Source organism: Rhyacophila brunnea, unplaced genomic scaffold, assembly GCF_057557595.1.
Source record: "Rhyacophila brunnea isolate RB1 unplaced genomic scaffold, BYU_Rbru_1.0 scaffold_12, whole genome shotgun sequence".
Classification (NCBI taxonomy): Eukaryota; Metazoa; Arthropoda; class Insecta; order Trichoptera; family Rhyacophilidae; genus Rhyacophila; species Rhyacophila brunnea.
The window spans coordinates 19,143,321-19,161,337 of NW_028232774.1; the positions used below are offsets into that span (position 1 = coordinate 19,143,321).

Consider the following 18,017-nt stretch of genomic DNA (forward strand, 5'->3'; position numbering starts at 1 on the left):
GCAAGATTTCATGCATGAATCAAAAAAGTTCGGAAGCTTTTGAATTTTCATGCGACAGTTGGGATTTTTTCGATCTGCGCCTGCGCAGTAGAACGATAGTGGCGAACCGGCTGGCAAAAAAAACGAATTACACTGCGGAGACTGATTTTTACGACCGGTCAAATAGTACCATAGATTGATAACATCGCGTCTCGCTTACTCTTGAAGAATGAGATTGGAGAGACAGTCAAGACTTTACGTGTAAACAGTAATTATTGTCACGATCGCCAGTCAAATCCATGCACGTGTACAGGCGCTATAAGTATATTATTAGACATTATGAATAGTTCAGTGTCTAGAATAAAGAATAATTGAATTAAAAAAACAGATTTTTTGATAATTCCAATACCTAATCACAGAGGATTCTTAACGACATTTTTGTGATCATTTTAAGTGGATTTAACCAGTTTTGCATGATTATTTGTCATTTCCGCAAGATTAGAGCGACGAGAATTGATGAGAGCACTTAAGTCAATATTTGAGTCGCGAGACAAATAATAATGATAACGTTCAGAGGAAACAATGTGATAATACATTTTTGTCAACAATAGAAACGAAACAATAAAATAGGACATGCCGCTCCATCGCGAGGGAAACAAATAAATCTCTTTTATGAGAGCAATTTGTCAAAACTGCTACGTCGGTATTACGGGAATGATTGATTTCAATTTCTTTCACGTTTTTTTTTTATTATAACGTGACAAAAAAATAATACATCTAAGGCGTATTTGTATGACCATGACATTTTGAATCAATTACGTATATGAATAAAATGTAGTAATTGAACTGGCAGTAGTACTATACTATAATGGTTTTGGGACTACTTAAGATTTTTCGAATTATATCTTTGACGCATTAAACTTCGTCACATTTTTGAGCGCTCCCATTCGTTAAAAAAGAAATTCGTTGAAAATAAAAATTCAGTACATAGACTGTTCTCACGGAATATTTATTATTTTTAGACAAAGTGAGTTTCTATTTTGTTGGTTTTGTGATGTCACATTTTATACAGTTTATGGGGGTGGAAAACTGGATGGGAGCTGTCCTGTAGATGGATTCTTAGAGGAGACCCACACTGAATAATTATACGAGGGTAGCCGTTTATATTTCGGGAATAACAAACAAAAACGAATTTTTTAGAAATGAAAACAGTTTTATTGTTTTTGAAAATATTCTTCACGATAATTTATACACTTTTTCATGCGTTTGAACCTACCTGGAAAGCATTTTTGCCACTTTGCAGAAGGTAACTCCAAAACATGGTTTTTGAATGTATCAACCGCCTCTTCTAGTGTAGAAAATCGTTGACCACGCAATTTATCTTTGACTGTCAGTAATAAAACAAAATCATTGGGTGCCAAATCAGGGCTGTACAGCGGATGACCCATCAATTTAATGTTTTGAGTGCTCAAATAGGCGCTTGTTTGAGCCGATGTGTGAGAGCTCGCATTGTCTTGATGAAGGATGATTTGACGCAGACGGTTGCTTTTCCTTATTTCACCAGAAACTTCTGGCAAACAAATGGTTTTGTACCATTTAGAATTGACTGTTCTACAATTCTCTAAAGGTACAGTTGCGATATGGCCCGTTTTTTCGAAAAAACAGGCGACCATTTGCTTCGAAGTGCTTCGAGCGCGAGCAACTTTTGTTGGTTTAAGCTCATTTTGGAAGACCCATACGGTCGACTGCTGTTTACTTTCGGGCTCATACGTATAGATCCAAGATTCTTCATATGTAACAATCTTATACACGTTATTCGATCGTATTTTTTGAGCATTTCCTTGCACCAATCGACACGCGCCTATTTTTGTGCGATTGTCAAATTATGCGGGATCCAACGCAAACATAGCTTCTTCACGTCTAAATGTTCATGCAAGATCGTATACACGCTAGTGTTACTAATGCCCATGAATGCCTCAATCTCACGGTATGTCACATGATGATCTTGCATTATCAGTTCACGCACAGCATCGATGTTTTCTGGAGAAACAACCGATTTTGGACGAGCTTCACGCGCCTCGTCTGTGAGCAAAAGACGGCCATGATAAAATTCGTTAAATCAACGATATACCGTAGATTTTGATGGTGCTTCATTACCATATAGAGCACTAAGTTCTGCAATGCACTGTTCCCGCGATAATCTAAATCTAAAGTTGTGAAAAATAATCACTCGAAAATTTTCAAGAGTTAATTCCATTTTTTGGTCGAGACATATTTTTCAAATGAATTTAAAAAAAAAAACAAAAAGCGTCCATTTTTTAAAACTTTCTGCGTACTTTTGCCGTTAAAAATGTCAAACTTCAAAATACAGAAGTTAAATTGCACCTAGCAACACCAGTGTTGCCAATTCCCGAAATATAAACGGCTACCTATGTAGTACCAGAATAAAAGATCTAGGCTAACTATATTTGGAAAACCTAATAAAAATATCACTCAAAGTGACATGAATCAATATTTTTGCCTGTTTAAATAGGTCTCTTTGATTTTAAGGTTTAACTAGCAGCGAATTGGCTTTCATGATTATTCATATTACGTTTTGATATTTCGCTTGAATCTTGTCAGTTTAGTTCAGTGAAACGTAATAAGTAACTAAAATCTATATATTTCCGACAAAGCACGTCAAAGCCGGATTATACACCACATAAGTAGGTGATTAAAACGAATTTAATTTAACTTTAGGTAATCGGATAATAATAAACGGTCGCTTTTTGACGTATAATACGTCCCATATGGGGTGTCATGAGTTACAAAACTCTTCATTCAAATAAGGTCTCGATAACCATTTTCGGAAGCACGATTCCACTGAGCTGCGTCAACCAGTAGGCACTAAATTCACAAAAGTATGTATACTTAGTAGGTACCCACCTACTGCTAGCTAAATTAGTACCTAGTGGTATTTTATTACACAGGTGCAGGAGGCAACCACTTAAAGAATTGAAGACGAGTGCCTCAAGATCCTCTGAAAATCTCAATCGACTGTATTTATATATGTTTTAGAATGTAGGTAACCAATAATATAACCTGTGGTGCTATTGAGCATACTGCTCACTTATCACTCATTTTTACCATGGGTCATTTGCGCCTGGACTCCAACTTCAAACCACCACATGCAGAATCCCGCAGTTGAATTTCAACATACAAGACACAGGTACTGAAAGACTCGTATTATTCTATACATGCACCTTTCGCTCGGGGGCTCTGGGTTCGATTCCGGTGAGGTCACAATATATTTATGTGATTTTCCCAAAGCCTGGGTGTCTGTGATAGTTTTACTTATATTACTACATAATTGTCTACTGTCATTGGATCTCATGGCCTTTTGTAGTGATAAAATTAATATAAGAATATAAGCATCGTCACAAACATTACTGTGAAAAAAAACCAGCTTGTCGTCTTATACATTACATTTTAGTTATAGGGAGGTAATGAAATTTGACTGACAGTACTAATACGGAGGTTGAAGTTACTACGCCCAGTGGATTGGTACCCAGCCTTGGAGCATAGGAGGCTGGCTTCGCATAAATTATTTCATTTGCTACGATGTCTCACGTCCCAGCGTCTGCCATATCGCATAATCATCGTTCACTATCATTCTGCGTGACACGAAATGTCCTACACTTTAAAATTGAATAATAAAAATTCGTACACACGTGGTCAATGTGGTGCATGATGTAGTTGTGATGGGCATTTTCGCCAAAGTTTGTACATTGCGTTTTTGGCATGTCCCATGACTTTGATTGATTTTTTCATAGTTATTATATTATAGAATATTGGAAAGTTATGTATTTTTAACATGCAAATTTATTAAATTACTTTATTCGATCAGTTAAATACAACTGTCTGACTTGTATATATTTTTAATCGATTATTTAGATCGAAAGATAGTGTGTTTTTACCATGTCCACTCCTAAATTCAAATAAACAAAGTCTGATTTCGTCATTAATTTTGAGTGTGTAAAATTAAATTCGTAGTGTCTTCAACAGCTTACATTATATATTTTTGGAAAATATACAGTTTTTCCGAAAATTTTGGACCGATATTGAAAAAAGTCACGTTTAAAGTGTGTCCCAGGATATTTGAAAAAGTGGAATTCCACATTCCGTTACCACGATTTTAGCATGAAGGCGGAAAATTTCCACTATAAATATGTATTTTTTTAATGTAGCAATACTTTTGTATAACACTGATCGCCATTCACAATTTAAATTGTTGGTGTGTGTCGGTATCGCTATCGGAACAGGTTGCTTTCTGGGTTGGTCATTTAAGAAGTTCCACTACTGTTACCACGATTTGTAAGGTAAGAAATCACATATTTCTATTTCACATACTATACATATGGAGCTTATCTTTCATACTACAGATATAATAAAACATATCGCAGGTTTAACAATAAAACTAAGCTAAATTTGGGCTTCAACCACTTCTGAAACAGAATCCGTTACTTCCATTCCGAAACTATATTGGTGGTAACGTATATGTGGAATGTAAAAGTAACGAAATGGAATGCATAAAGTTGGGTTTACATTGTGTGTTAGTTCTTCATAGATTATAAAAAGTTTTATTTTGTCTGTTCGTATGAAAAACAAAAATATTTTCATTAAAAAATATAGAAAATAACCTGACTATATAATAAAGATTAAAAAAGTATGTGATATGTCTGAATACGCAAAACTAGCGCAGATAAAAGTATGGAGAGATAAAAAAACAACAGAAAGAAAAAAAAAACACCAGACTGAAATAATTGCGAGACAGGCACTGGCTCTGTCATACTCTTTCTGTTATACGCCACCAAAATTTTAAAACTTCTCTATACATAGAAATTTATAAAAATGTATGAAAAAGTATTTTTTTGTCACGTTTAACAGAAATGTGTACCCTATTAGATTTAATACCTGGAACAGTAGGTATTCGCGAAATGTCAGAAAAGTGCGTCTTGATTACAATCAACCTGTATAGCTACATTTTATGTTGATGAATACAAGTAAATTTCAAGACAACATACAGTTGAACTTGGTTATTACGAGGAAGATGGGACCGACTGAATTTGCTTGTTATAAGCGTTACTCGTTATATCAGAGAATAGGTATTTTTAAATGAGCATGTCCAGCGCTCGAAATGGAAAAGTTTACGAACCGCAGCGCTCGACAATTTTCTGAAGATATTTACATCAAATTAGGTAAGTATCAAATTTTATGTGTACTTTATAAAAGTTATGTAGCCTATCGAGCTCAAACGGTCAAATTATTTTTTCCACGAGACGGAGCGATTCGAGTTCACGAACCGGAATGGCGCTCCGGTGCGCTCCAGTCCATTTCGAGCCCTGAGCATGTCACATTACACAAAAAGTCGAAAATAAAAAAATTGGAAACCATCGTAAAAATCCCCGAAACGAGCATGGCATTCATAAACTACAAAAGAAGTTGTTTATTGTAATGAACGCTGGTAGGTACCTACGGACTTCACAAACCTTGGATTTTTCAACCATATGCGTGGATACTTTTTTTATTATTGTCGGCGAAACACCAATAAGGTAGGTACTTAGACACTTTACTAGTGTCATAAACGTAATCCGACCCCGGCGGCATCCTGTCCAATCGGATTTTATTGCTTAGGGTCGAAATGTTTTAAAACTATCGACACATCAACAGTATTTTAGCTCGGTATATCCGATAAGTTGCTCGTCATAACAGTGAATAAATTAAATGTATGGCGAAAATCATAAACCAAATGTCAAAAAATGTTTCCTTATTACATCCGAGATCTCGCTATGTCTGAGATCGTAATAACCGAGTTCGACTGTAATTATTTTCGTAAAAGTTATATACTCCGTGCCGCGCTAGGAACTCGCGTCCGAATCCCTTGCTGATTTTTTTTTTCATATATTGTTAATTTGCTTTAAAATATTTTTTATCTGAGTTACAAATAATATAAATGCCAAATAAAAGTTATGATACCTAATGTATTGTGTGTCAAAATTATTACCTACATTATTTTACTAGTATTGTGAAATTTATTATAAAATATGTCTATTTTAGTGATTAAGTTTGATTTGTTTTGTTATTGTGACGCACGTTGAATATATATCTGACTATCAAAAAATTCAAATAAATTTCATAAAACAAAAATTTGTTTTTATGGTAACATGTAACTTTAGCTTTACAAATTACATTCCGTTACCATTTCGTTCCATTCCGAAAATGTCCCCAAAAAAGTTGAACGTTAACTATTTTTCATTTGATTATTAAATAACGAAACTTATGTATTTTTCCAATAAAATTTAGTAAAAGTGATTACTGTCTTTAAAAAAATAGCAGAACGAACATAGATTGGTTTTTTCAAATACTAAAGGAAAAATGCTCTGCCATTATAGACATAGGGTAACGGAGTGGAACGAAATGTGCCCAAGAATTAAAATTCAATAATATTTTTTGACTATTTGTAGTTTTATTTTTAAGTGTATAGTTTTTTTTTTATCTAATAGAGCTCTTTTGAGTGATAAAAAGTGTCTCATTCATGTTTTATAAGCTTAGTTTCGTAGTCACGGAACGGAAACTTATTATGCCCAATTTCATAATAAAAATGATATAAATATTGTATTAATCAATATTTTGCTGAAAGATTGCTATCACCAATTCAGCAATAGAACAAGGAATCTACTAGCTATATAAAAATGGTTGATTTGAGTGAAAAAATAATATTACCCAATTTCAAACATGTACAAACTTTGGCGAAAATGCCCAGATACAAAGCTCTACCTATAAAGCGGATATAGCCAAAAAAAATATTTCCGTTTACCGAGCATATTTTTATATGAATATGTTACTTCTTACCTTATTACAATATCGTACCTACCTAAATATCGAGTTATTTATAGGTACATTTAGGAATTCACCGTAGGTATGTGTGTTAAGTTAGGAATATGGAGTATTCATAGAGAAATTTCTGGAATGCTGTTCCAATAACGACTGGCAAAACCTCCTCACGCAGCCACAAATTTCAAAATAGCTCAGATTGCCGGTTACAAAACCGGTGTGCCACTTTCCCGCATTTTCCGTGCGGAAATAGAAAACTGTGAAAGAAAGCAGACACACAGCTATTTTCCAACCATAACAAGTTTACTACGGCGGTTGTGTTTTCCGATCGGACTCTGTGCGAGAGTGTTGCACTCGTCAAAAAACAGGGTCTCCTCCGCTCGTGTTTCACACACGGGTGGATTTCAATTTTGTCACGCATTTCCATTGACGTGCTTAGATGACAAACATAAGAATGAAACAGAAATCTATGGGGAATATAGTCAAATTTATGGGATTTTTTTTATTTACACATCATGCATTATGATTGGGTAAACGGACCATGAGGTAGTGTAAAGGATGCTAATTTTAAACGTGGTGTTGAAGGCGGACAATAAAAACCATATACGGCTAAGCGAAGAAACGCGTCAATTGTCATCGATGACACTCTCTTCGCCTTTCCAATCATAGACTGCTTAGAAAATACAAAAAGCTAAGAACACATTGTAAAAATCTGGCCACAAATGAATCCGTTATGTGTTGAAATTCATTCGTTCTTTATTTGGACGTACCGTGTCGTTCTTCTTTCGTATTTTCTGACTATCTTTCTTCAGGGCATGCTCAGTTTTCACTCTCTTGGTTCAATTCTGTTCTTACAACATTTTCCCTGCTCTCACGTGGTATGGTTTCCAATTCTGATGTTCTGATTTTTTTTAAATTATATGCACGTGTCAATTACATCCACGATATATCTTCTGGATGAAAACAGTGTCCTCGTGTCAGGCTTATCAGGCATCAATAGCGGGGACTGTTCGATTTTCTTTTATTCTAAGCGTCTCGTTTTTTTTCAATAAATACATTAGAATTACGAACGATTTAAAAGCTTCACTTTCTTACTTATATGAAAGCACAAAAGAAGGTTTGTCTTTAAAATCTTTCATACACATATCGCACCGTGAGTGTAAAACCAACGTATGTGCAAATTACATAGTTTGGAGATATAAGGGTTTGAAGTTTTCATTTGGACAGGATAAATAGAGTTTCTAAAATAAAACTATAATATTTGGTGTATGTATACATTATGACATGTTCTTTTATTAATTTTATTTTTTTTCATATAAATTCATCAAGATTACAAGTTTTAGCAGTTGCTATGGTTTTACACTTTCATGATGCATAGAAAGTGTTGATATTTTGCAGTTACCTGAATTGCAGTAAGATTTTTATTGGGAACTTTGGTAATACCATTATAATATAATATATTATATTATTAAATAAATCAAGAATGATATTTACCTATAATATTTTGATATTTTAAGATTACTAACTATAATTTATTAAAATAGATGCATACAATTTTAAACCAAAATAAAAATAGCAAATTACAATAATTGTAGTGTTTTTATAATTAATTTTATCGACGTCAATTATTATCTGAATCTGTATTTAAATGTGTCGATGAAAGTTTTTTTTATAAAAATTGTGGTGTATTTCTGGTATCACTTTTGATGAACATAGGGAAATCAAGTCATTTAATTTTGCTTCGGAGATCCGAGGTGGTTTTATAAATGCTTTGTGTAGTTGAGGTTGTACTGATTGACGTCCGCCCTGACGTTTTCTAATATTTATTACATCAAACACTTATGTTTCATACTTATTTTTATAGAACAGGCAATAAGGATTGTTTTTCCTCACTTCAATAACGCGAATGTCTACCCAACTAACCTTTTTACTATTTTCGTTGAGTTGAAAATTATTGCCCATTTCATTTGCTAACTTTTGAAAATCAAAAATCTCGTCAGTGCCAATTTTCAGTGAATCACTGGAATCCACTGTATTGGTATATAAATTGGACCTGACTTCAAGACTATTTTTTTGTTTCTCTATGCAAGAGTGTTATAGAGTCACCCTTATTCTAGGTGTGTCCTACGACCAAAAAGTTGTGTGTGAATTTTGGGATATTAAAATTCTGGACGACGTATAAATACATTGCTGTAATAAATTTATTTTTATTCTGTCCGGCACAATTATCCGAATAAAAAATGACTTCCTTCCCAATTGATTGGTCTTCCAAAAATTTTACAACACAAGAACCAATTGCATTGGCCCCTTTTTTTTGTAGTCCCTTCATGCTAAACAAAACAGTAACCATTTTTATTATTAATGTGTGTAAGATGCTAAAATAATTATAGGTTGAAAGCTTTCTTTTATAATATAGCACTGATATCTGGGCATTTGGTGTTGATAATACGGCCTGCAGATTATAGCAACATACTATTTTATTCGTCTTTCGCCTTCTGTGTTCTCGATAATTGTTTATTTTTTTTTATGAATGTCATATATTATTTAACTTGAATTATATTTTTCTCTTCGCCACTGCAATTTTTATATTTTTCACAAAAGTCACATAGGTCCTTGTTTGGTTGAAAAAAGCCTATATTATAATGGGTATTGTTCCTCTTGCAAACCAGCAGCATCCTTATCTATATCCAACATGGGTTCTTCAGCATCAGGAAATGTACTTGTCACATTTTTGAAAATCTGTAACATTGCAAAAACAAAAATATCATAGATCTGATTGATATACTGTTGTGTTAATTGAAAGAGTTTATTATTGTAGGTGCATAAAATAAATACATAGGTACATAAGATAAGTCGATAATAATAAGTTTCATAACAATAATAATATTAAGGTTAGTTTTGTATATCATTTTAGTATAATATTTATCACAAAGTCTTACCTTTTTAGAAGTTTTTCAGCTTTTAAAGCTAACTCCACCATCATTCGAATCCTTAAACTCATATTTGATAAAAACAAAATACACTGCACTACATTACTTGAATCAAAGGAAACAATAATGTATTGTAGAATACGTCTGGATGCGTTATCTAAGTCTTAACACTGAATCATTTCAATAATTGCCTGCTATCACAATAATAAAAACAATGCCACATTGCATTCACCAAAAGAATGCGTCTGATGCTCGAGTTTCACAATTAGTCTGGATAATCATTTGCAGATACTATGGTTTTACATTAACAATGGAAGTAAATCTTTGTATTGTAAAACCCAAATATCTGTCTTTTTTAATGAAAATTTTTAAGTTTGCAGTAACTTCAATTTTACATTATCAAGTTTATGACTTTTGCAGTTGTTTTGCATTTAAATCTCGAAATTGAAAAATTTGCACTTGCTATGGTTTTACACTCACGGTGCGATATGTATATGTACATAATACGTTCAGAACGGACATAGTAGGAGTAAATTCGGTTACGAATTTAATCCAATAGATTGTTGTAATACAAAGCTCATTAACTTCCATTCGTCTTTAGAATATTCACTGTACTATGTTGAATATTGAAAAGTGCATTAACCCTCCCGCCGACAAAGCTATTGAATACTCGTTCTTGGTAAATGACTGCCCATAAATGTGCACGTCACTGCACAGTTATCTACCGTGCTCCGCAGTATGTAGGTGGCTTTCGGAACTAGACTTCTGACACAATGACAACAATGTGAGCACGGTCGTGACTCACATCACACGGAACTATCTTTTTTGTCTCGAAACTCCCACTCGGGAAACACGACTGATTCGCTGCGTTCATCAAATTCAATGAACTGGTGCACGTGGGAAATGATCATTAGAGGCATTCAATGGACACGACAAATTTACAGACGTCAGCCCAAAGCACACAACCGAGTGGAGTGGATGAGGCGGGGGAGGCTTGCAGGCAGATTATATCCTATGCAAGTAACACGTAAAATTATGCAGGTGTTCTGTGGGTATGTTGACGGTTGCTTAAAACACCCATTCGGTACCAAAGTAACCACAGGGTGAACACTGAACGAACGATATTAGTCCTCGGCACTTTAAAGTGACGAGTCTCTTAAGCCGCGTTGACACGGTCCAAGTACGATCCAAGTAGACTTGGATAGGAATAATTAGTATGAAGATGTCTCATAGAAGTGACAGATTCATACTATTTATTCCTATCCAAGTGACAGCTCCATACTATTTATTCCTATCCAAGTTAACTTGGATGAGTAGGACGCGGTCCAAGTAGCTTGGATAGGAATAATTAATATGAAGATGTCACATCCAAGTTAACTTGGATAGGAATAAATAGTATGAAGCTGTACTTGGATGAGACATCTTCATACTAATTATTCCTATCCAAGTAGACTTGGATCGTACTTGGACCGTGTCAACGCGGCTTTAGCCAGTGAATTACCCCAGAGTCAGTGTGTCGCGTGTACGATTTTACAGACAATGTATTTGTACCTACCTAAAGTATCATCCGGACCACAGAGCAGATTTGTGTTTCCTGATCTGGATCCAATCCTTGTGTGCGCGCTGGTCACAACTAATAATGTATAAAATGACACCGTAGATGTAGATACTAATTGAAAATGAAAACACACAAATATTTTGATACCGGTGTATGTGTCTGGTCATACGAGGAAAACGATATGTTTAATTATTTCATGTAATTTTCTATTGACTAATTAAAAAAAAAAAACCCTCAGGTCACCCACATCGTTTACGATTTTAACGTTTACATTGTAAAGTTCTATATAAATAATTATGCTCTCGTCAGCAAACAGGTCCTAATTCTTATGGCCGCTGGACTAAATGAAAACGAATCCCAGTGGATACGGCAAACGTGCCATACCTAAATTTGCGATGTTCTACCTACCAAACTATCCAAGGCGGCCAATATTGAGGTAGGTATTCATGCAGTTATTTTTATTATGATGAAGCAAAGCGGTGGTAGACAAAAAAATGCAATTAGCTAATTACCGGTTGCACATTTTCGCGAGGCATTGCAATAGATTGGCATGCAGTTGGTCGACGCTAGACAAAGATATAAAAATAATAATGTTAACTTGGCAACGGTCGATTGTTAGGCAATGACCATACAGGCACAGTCGCACACCTGGGTATTTTATAACAATATTGCCTTTACGTTAACAATGACTAGATATTACAGGTGATGCAAACCTGAGAAGCATTTTTCACTGGATGAGGACAGCATCGTTTTAATTGTCTTCTTCAATAAAGAGACTAATATTGAAGAGTCTCCGTCTCCGCAGTCTTGTGATATTATAAGACTTAGCAACCTCATTATGCCTTTTGTTTGAATTAATTATTAATAGATAAGGCGCATCTTGTGACTGCACGAAACTAGCATCCTGCAATTATTCATATAGCAGCACATTTTTATACAATCAAATTTGGTATAGAACTATCAGCGGTCGGCTATCACGATGTCTTTAACACATTTCACGTATCCGCAGGCAAAGCAAAAACGTCTACATTTGAATATAATTTAGATTGCATGAAGTGTAGGACGCATATCATTTGAATTGGGACTTAAAACACAGTAAAAAGTTGTAGATTTGGTTAGCGTATCTTACTAATATGAACAAAGTTCACTGGAGGCTCAAAGCCGCATACCTGACTTAATTAATACCTACAACCTTGTATTTTTTTGCAAAGTTAGATTCCACCTAAGTAAATGATAACTGCACTATAATATATATACAAATTATCCGGTGTTCTTATTCGGTACCAAGTTCATCACATTGTAATAATAGATACTAAGCGATATGAAGATAATGGATAGATAGATATAAGAAGACAACTTATACTGGTAGATTTATATAAAAATAGTAACAATACATTTATCTTAGATCATACTTCACAACTTCTCCCTAGGATCGCGACATCGAACGACTTCTTAAGGCTTATATGCATAGATTGCAATACCCAATGAAAATACCAATACCGGTGTTTCGGTATTCGTAAAATAATTGAAAAAAACAGAAGTATCTACCAATATATTATTATATACATATATATATATATATATAAATCTCTTAACAATATTAATATTGTATAGCATGCGTCATTGCTGATCACTAAGGACGATAAAGGGCGACGGAGGTAAACCAGACATCCCGCAACCCTACAAAAAATTACAGGCCTGTTAAACTTTTTGTGTTAATTGATACATTTTGTTTCCACCTTCAATAACGAATATAATATCGATATTGTCTGACTTTTAAAACCAGTATTTCGGTAGGTATCGAAAAATACTGGGACACAAATAAAAAAAAGTCGTGAACCCAATAAAAAGTGTCGTAATTGGTTATAGCATAACATGCACATTATTATTTTATTGGGCAATTGAAACAAGTTCGCTACGTTTTGTGTAGTCATCCCTGTCCACATAGCGGAAATTAATACGTGGCAGCAGGTTCAATCGTACTGCTTTTCCGTGGTTTAATGAACGAGTAGTCAGGCCACTACTTTACACAATTGTGCACTTGATTACATGAACAATATTAAATACGACGGCGTGTCAGTTTGCAGTACCTGATGTTATATACTATTGGTAGTGAAAAGCCTACGGGATTTATCATTGCAGTCAATTTCAGCAACAAAAAATGAAAAATGGTGTGATATACAAAATTAACGTGTGTATGCACGTAAACCAACCGTTGTCGTTCAATGAGCACGCTCCAGATTTGTCACACAAACGCGTTAAGTCCATTTTAGGAATCTGAAGAATTGAAATTAACGCTAGACTTGATAATAATCCACAACACAATCGAGTGTCACCAGTATATTTAAAATAAGGTACGGTGGATAGACTTGTAGGGGATTAAGTCGTATAACGTTACGGCTTCCGCGTATAGAAATAAGGAATAATGAATACCAGCGAGTCGTTCTTTGTGGGCAGAATTTGTCATGTATGAAGACCACAGCGGTACGAGTGTATTAATATTGTGCCAGTGACTCGTAACTAGATAACGCACAGTACCTACTCTTTCCAATATCTGTAGGTATTGATTGTACAAAAGGCACTGGCGAAGACTACTTGTTAGACGGAGGCAAATGATGAGAAATATCGGCTTTATTCGATAATTTCAGAAAGAAAAAAATGTTCTGCGTAAATATTTTTGTGATAAGTGAAACCACAGAACGGATAATAAATAGAATAATTCCGATAGGCAATATTCCATACACTACATTTTGATGCAGGGTTTTGAATGCGTGAGTCCTACTAAAATGAATCACGCATTAAAGTGCGGCCACACCGAAAACAAGTCGCGCGACAACTCGTTAAATTTTACGATAAGCATGATAATTATCGTAAAATTTCTTAAGCCATTATGATAATTATCGTAAAATTTAACGAGTTGTCGCGCAACTTGTTGCCGGTGTGGACCAGGCATAAGACTATAGATACATCGCGTCATTGCATAAGCCGAGAGCAGTTGTCAGTATTCGACGTATGACGTATTCTTGACACGTATTTAAGTTTATCCCGGATTATTCCTTACTCGAGATCGGTTACCTGCTACTCCTTACCCGTTAGGTATATCAGTTCACATTACTTCCGAGTTCCCTAGTCTCGACAAACTCACGACTCCCGAATACTGAGGAAATTTCTTAAGAGGCAGAAACGCATGCAATTGCAAATGCAACATACGTCAGTAAAAACTACATTTCGTCATGCGAAATAAAATTTTACGAAATCAGCCGCACAACGGTCGTAAAATAATAAAACGCATAAAAAATAGTGTCACCTGATGCTCATCGAATAGTCTATGATAGCAGTGATTCTTCTACCTTTTGCGACATATTCTTTACCGGACGACGATGATTATGAATAGGTGTGTAATATTTTGTAAGATTTTATGCCAGGGTATCGTTTACCAGAAATCTTCATTTGAATAACAAAATGCAGAAGTTGATACTTCTCGCTCGATGTTATGTTCTTTTCATTCTTTTCGATGGTATGGCATGGACGCTAAACATGGACAGGAAAGTTGAGGCTTTCGAGATGTGGCTTGTCAGAGCAAGCCAAGATTCTTTTTATTTTCTAAAACTCTTTCTTTAAGCACCAAAGTGCATGGTTGCTACATCAGTCCCGTGCAGCATCGACCCGTTTATAGCGTCATGGAAGGCGGCCGTGCACAAACCGCGGCTGCTTATACATGGCGGGCGGAGATGGGGAAACTCAAATAATTGTTGCATAGATGCATCCTCACAATTCCTTAACTGAACAGGTGATAAAATAAGAAGACGTCCAAACGAATGGGAAAGGACCGATAAGTTTTGCATAATTTTTAAGAATCGGCCTTCACTTTGACATGAATTCGACGGATGAACCACGATTATGATTACCATATTATTCAAAGGACACGACACGTCTGAATGGAAAAGTGAACTGATTTTATATTATTGAAATAAAACGGGCGCGCATGCTTAAAGAGGGGGGGGGGAGTTAGCCTTTAAATCGCCACGTTCAAACCGTCTATCCAATGAACACTTGGCCTGCGACTTGTGGTAACGATTAGTATCTCTATGACAAAGGACGCATGGTCACTGAAACCACGATAGTATTTGAATGTCCGACGCGTGCAAAATACATAATTACATTATGTGCAGTTAATTCGCTTCCTGGCCGCGGGCTATGCAACAAATAGGCAGGCAGCGAACAACACCGTCTAAGCTTCGACGGGTAGGTAATTAAAACGGTCACGCGAATCGTCGCATGACACCTGACTGATCGATCCTCAAAAGCGGACAGTCTTCGGTCACCGTCACGGTCACAACGCGACAATAGCAAATGACTGATTACCGATTACAATAAAACTACATTAGCATTCACCGGTTAAGGACTTCGCCGTCGCTTATGGACGCGAAACATACCAGAATCGCATTAATTCAACAAGCGATGGGGCACAGCATTATAATATAAACTAACCATGGTTACTGGTGTTTTCCCAGCTCAATGTTGATTCATAGGTCCGCTGTAATACTCAGACAAGAGTGTTGTGTTTCGAACATCTTCTAAATTACGAGATTTAAGTAGTAAAGACCTAATACTTCCTACCGTATACCGCGAAAGAGGCTAAGGCACAGGGCTCCCAAATTTCTAGATTGATTTCTAAAATAATTTGACTGAATCTATGAAATAGATGAATTAAATAGTGGATTAGTGTGTAGAATTTTATGAGTCAATTAAGAAGACGTCAAACAAACATTGTAAAAATGTGCGAGATTATCGTAGATGGGAGACCAACACACTTAACTTACCAAACGATCAAATCGATTTAGGGGAAATCATTATAAAGTTTACTCTTCCAATAACATATGTACTGAAATGATAATATTATATTATAATAATAAATGTATCTGTACGCATTCAGTTGGCCATATCACATTGAAGCCCCACCAAACCACACCGCCCCGCACCACACCCGGTCTTAGGTAATCGGGCGTATTACGGGATCCTACGTTTGATGTGAAGCGTCATTTTTTTTATGACTGGGAATGTCTCAGGAGCAGTTAATCAAGTCTAAGGTCGCCATGCACTTAAATGTGCTTTGACTGAATTTATTTGGTCGTATCACAGTGAAATGAAAACAAATAAGTATGACTGACCAAAGTTTAGTGTGCACTATTTATGTAGAATTTTAACAGCCTACCTTCACCCCTTGCCACTGACTAGAAGAGTCAGTCCTATTATTTCCATACGTCACTTAATACAATGACAATAAAGATGTCCACATCGCTTAACCTGTAACTAATCCAACTGGCCATCGTCAACCGACATTGATTGCTTTGTCAGTTAATTCCAGGTTTCCGAGGCATGACCGATAGCACAATATTATTATGAAATTAAAATGTGCGAAACAAGATAAAAATGTGACCACAAGAATTCATCATTATGTTCAACGAAATTGCTTCGGGTGTTGATATATTCCACCTACGTGAAGATGAGTATAGGTGGACGTTGTTTTATAAATTCTTAAAATAGGGTCTACTTAACTCATCCGGTGTACTTCCTTGTACCTATCTAATTTATATTTTTTGTATTTACACATTTCTACTGTTTAATAACATACTATCTATCTCTATACTGATCTATCTCTTTTTTATGTAATACTGTTTTATATTTCTTTGTTTCTAAATGTCATGTTGTGAACGTCTTAAACTTATAAATAGTAATGTCCACAATATGTTTAAAAAAAAAAATGAAAAATTGAAAATTAATCATGGTGAAAAGGCGAAGCAAGATCAGGCAGTCAATCATTAAATGCATGATTTTGTTTGAACAGTGAATAAGTACTGATACCTACCTACATGATAGATCGGTATTCATTATGTTGACCGGCCTTCAATATCATCACGCGAGACTTGGCGAAGTCAAGCAACGTGGGTAACAAACACTAAATCCTATATGGCTCAGGAATATACAAACCTACGTAACTATGCGACTAAACAACGCCATAATAATATTATCTTATACATTTATACTGCTCAACGATTGTCAGTGCGGCGTGCATACTAATTTTATCCATCATCCACTAGCAACGTACTACGAGGTATAAATTGAATACTAATAAAAAACCCAGCGTACCTATCACAGCTCTTACATAAAATTATAAAATATAAATAAAAAAAATCTGTTACTTTTCCATAATATTTGGATTGCCTTCCGATATTTTTTGATATGATATCTTCGAAGTCAAAATTTAAAAATAATATATTGAAACAAATCATTGGGCAAACATTAAGCATACATAATGGCTATACAATCTGATGTGGATCCTGGCCTCCTCATGAAGGTTTTCTTAACAGATTCTGATACTTTCCAAACGAAATATTTTGTCCTAATGTAGATATTAAGTATGTTCATAATGTTCCATTGTCGTCTTCCCATATTTTGTATATGTGATCAATGATGAAAAATACAACCTCCTACGACATTATTGTACTGGGGAGAACCCCTGCACCGCGATTTCCTAACTATCGACTCGTGTGGCATCAGACGACATGACGTAATTGTGACGTCAGCCAATAGACGCTCGAAGCATGCCGCCCGCCCGCAGTGCCCACCGTAGATATTATTACGCTGAAACACCTATATGTGTATGGTGACAATGA

The 18,017-nt window shown here is 35.3% G+C and overlaps 1 protein-coding gene and 1 long non-coding RNA gene across 2 annotated transcripts in view; one reads left to right on the forward strand and one right to left on the reverse strand.

The window, feature by feature from the left end:
• Positions 1–18,017, reverse strand: part of par-6 (partitioning defective protein 6) — a 67,235-nt gene that overhangs the window by 20,498 nt on the left and 28,720 nt on the right. The gene's annotated exons all lie outside the window — the stretch shown is intronic.
• On the forward strand, positions 580–7,315 carry LOC147077871 (uncharacterized). Its single transcript, XR_015072250.1, has 3 exons — positions 580–1,132; positions 2,417–3,716; positions 6,782–7,315. It is a non-coding gene; the product is annotated as an uncharacterized LOC147077871 (long non-coding RNA).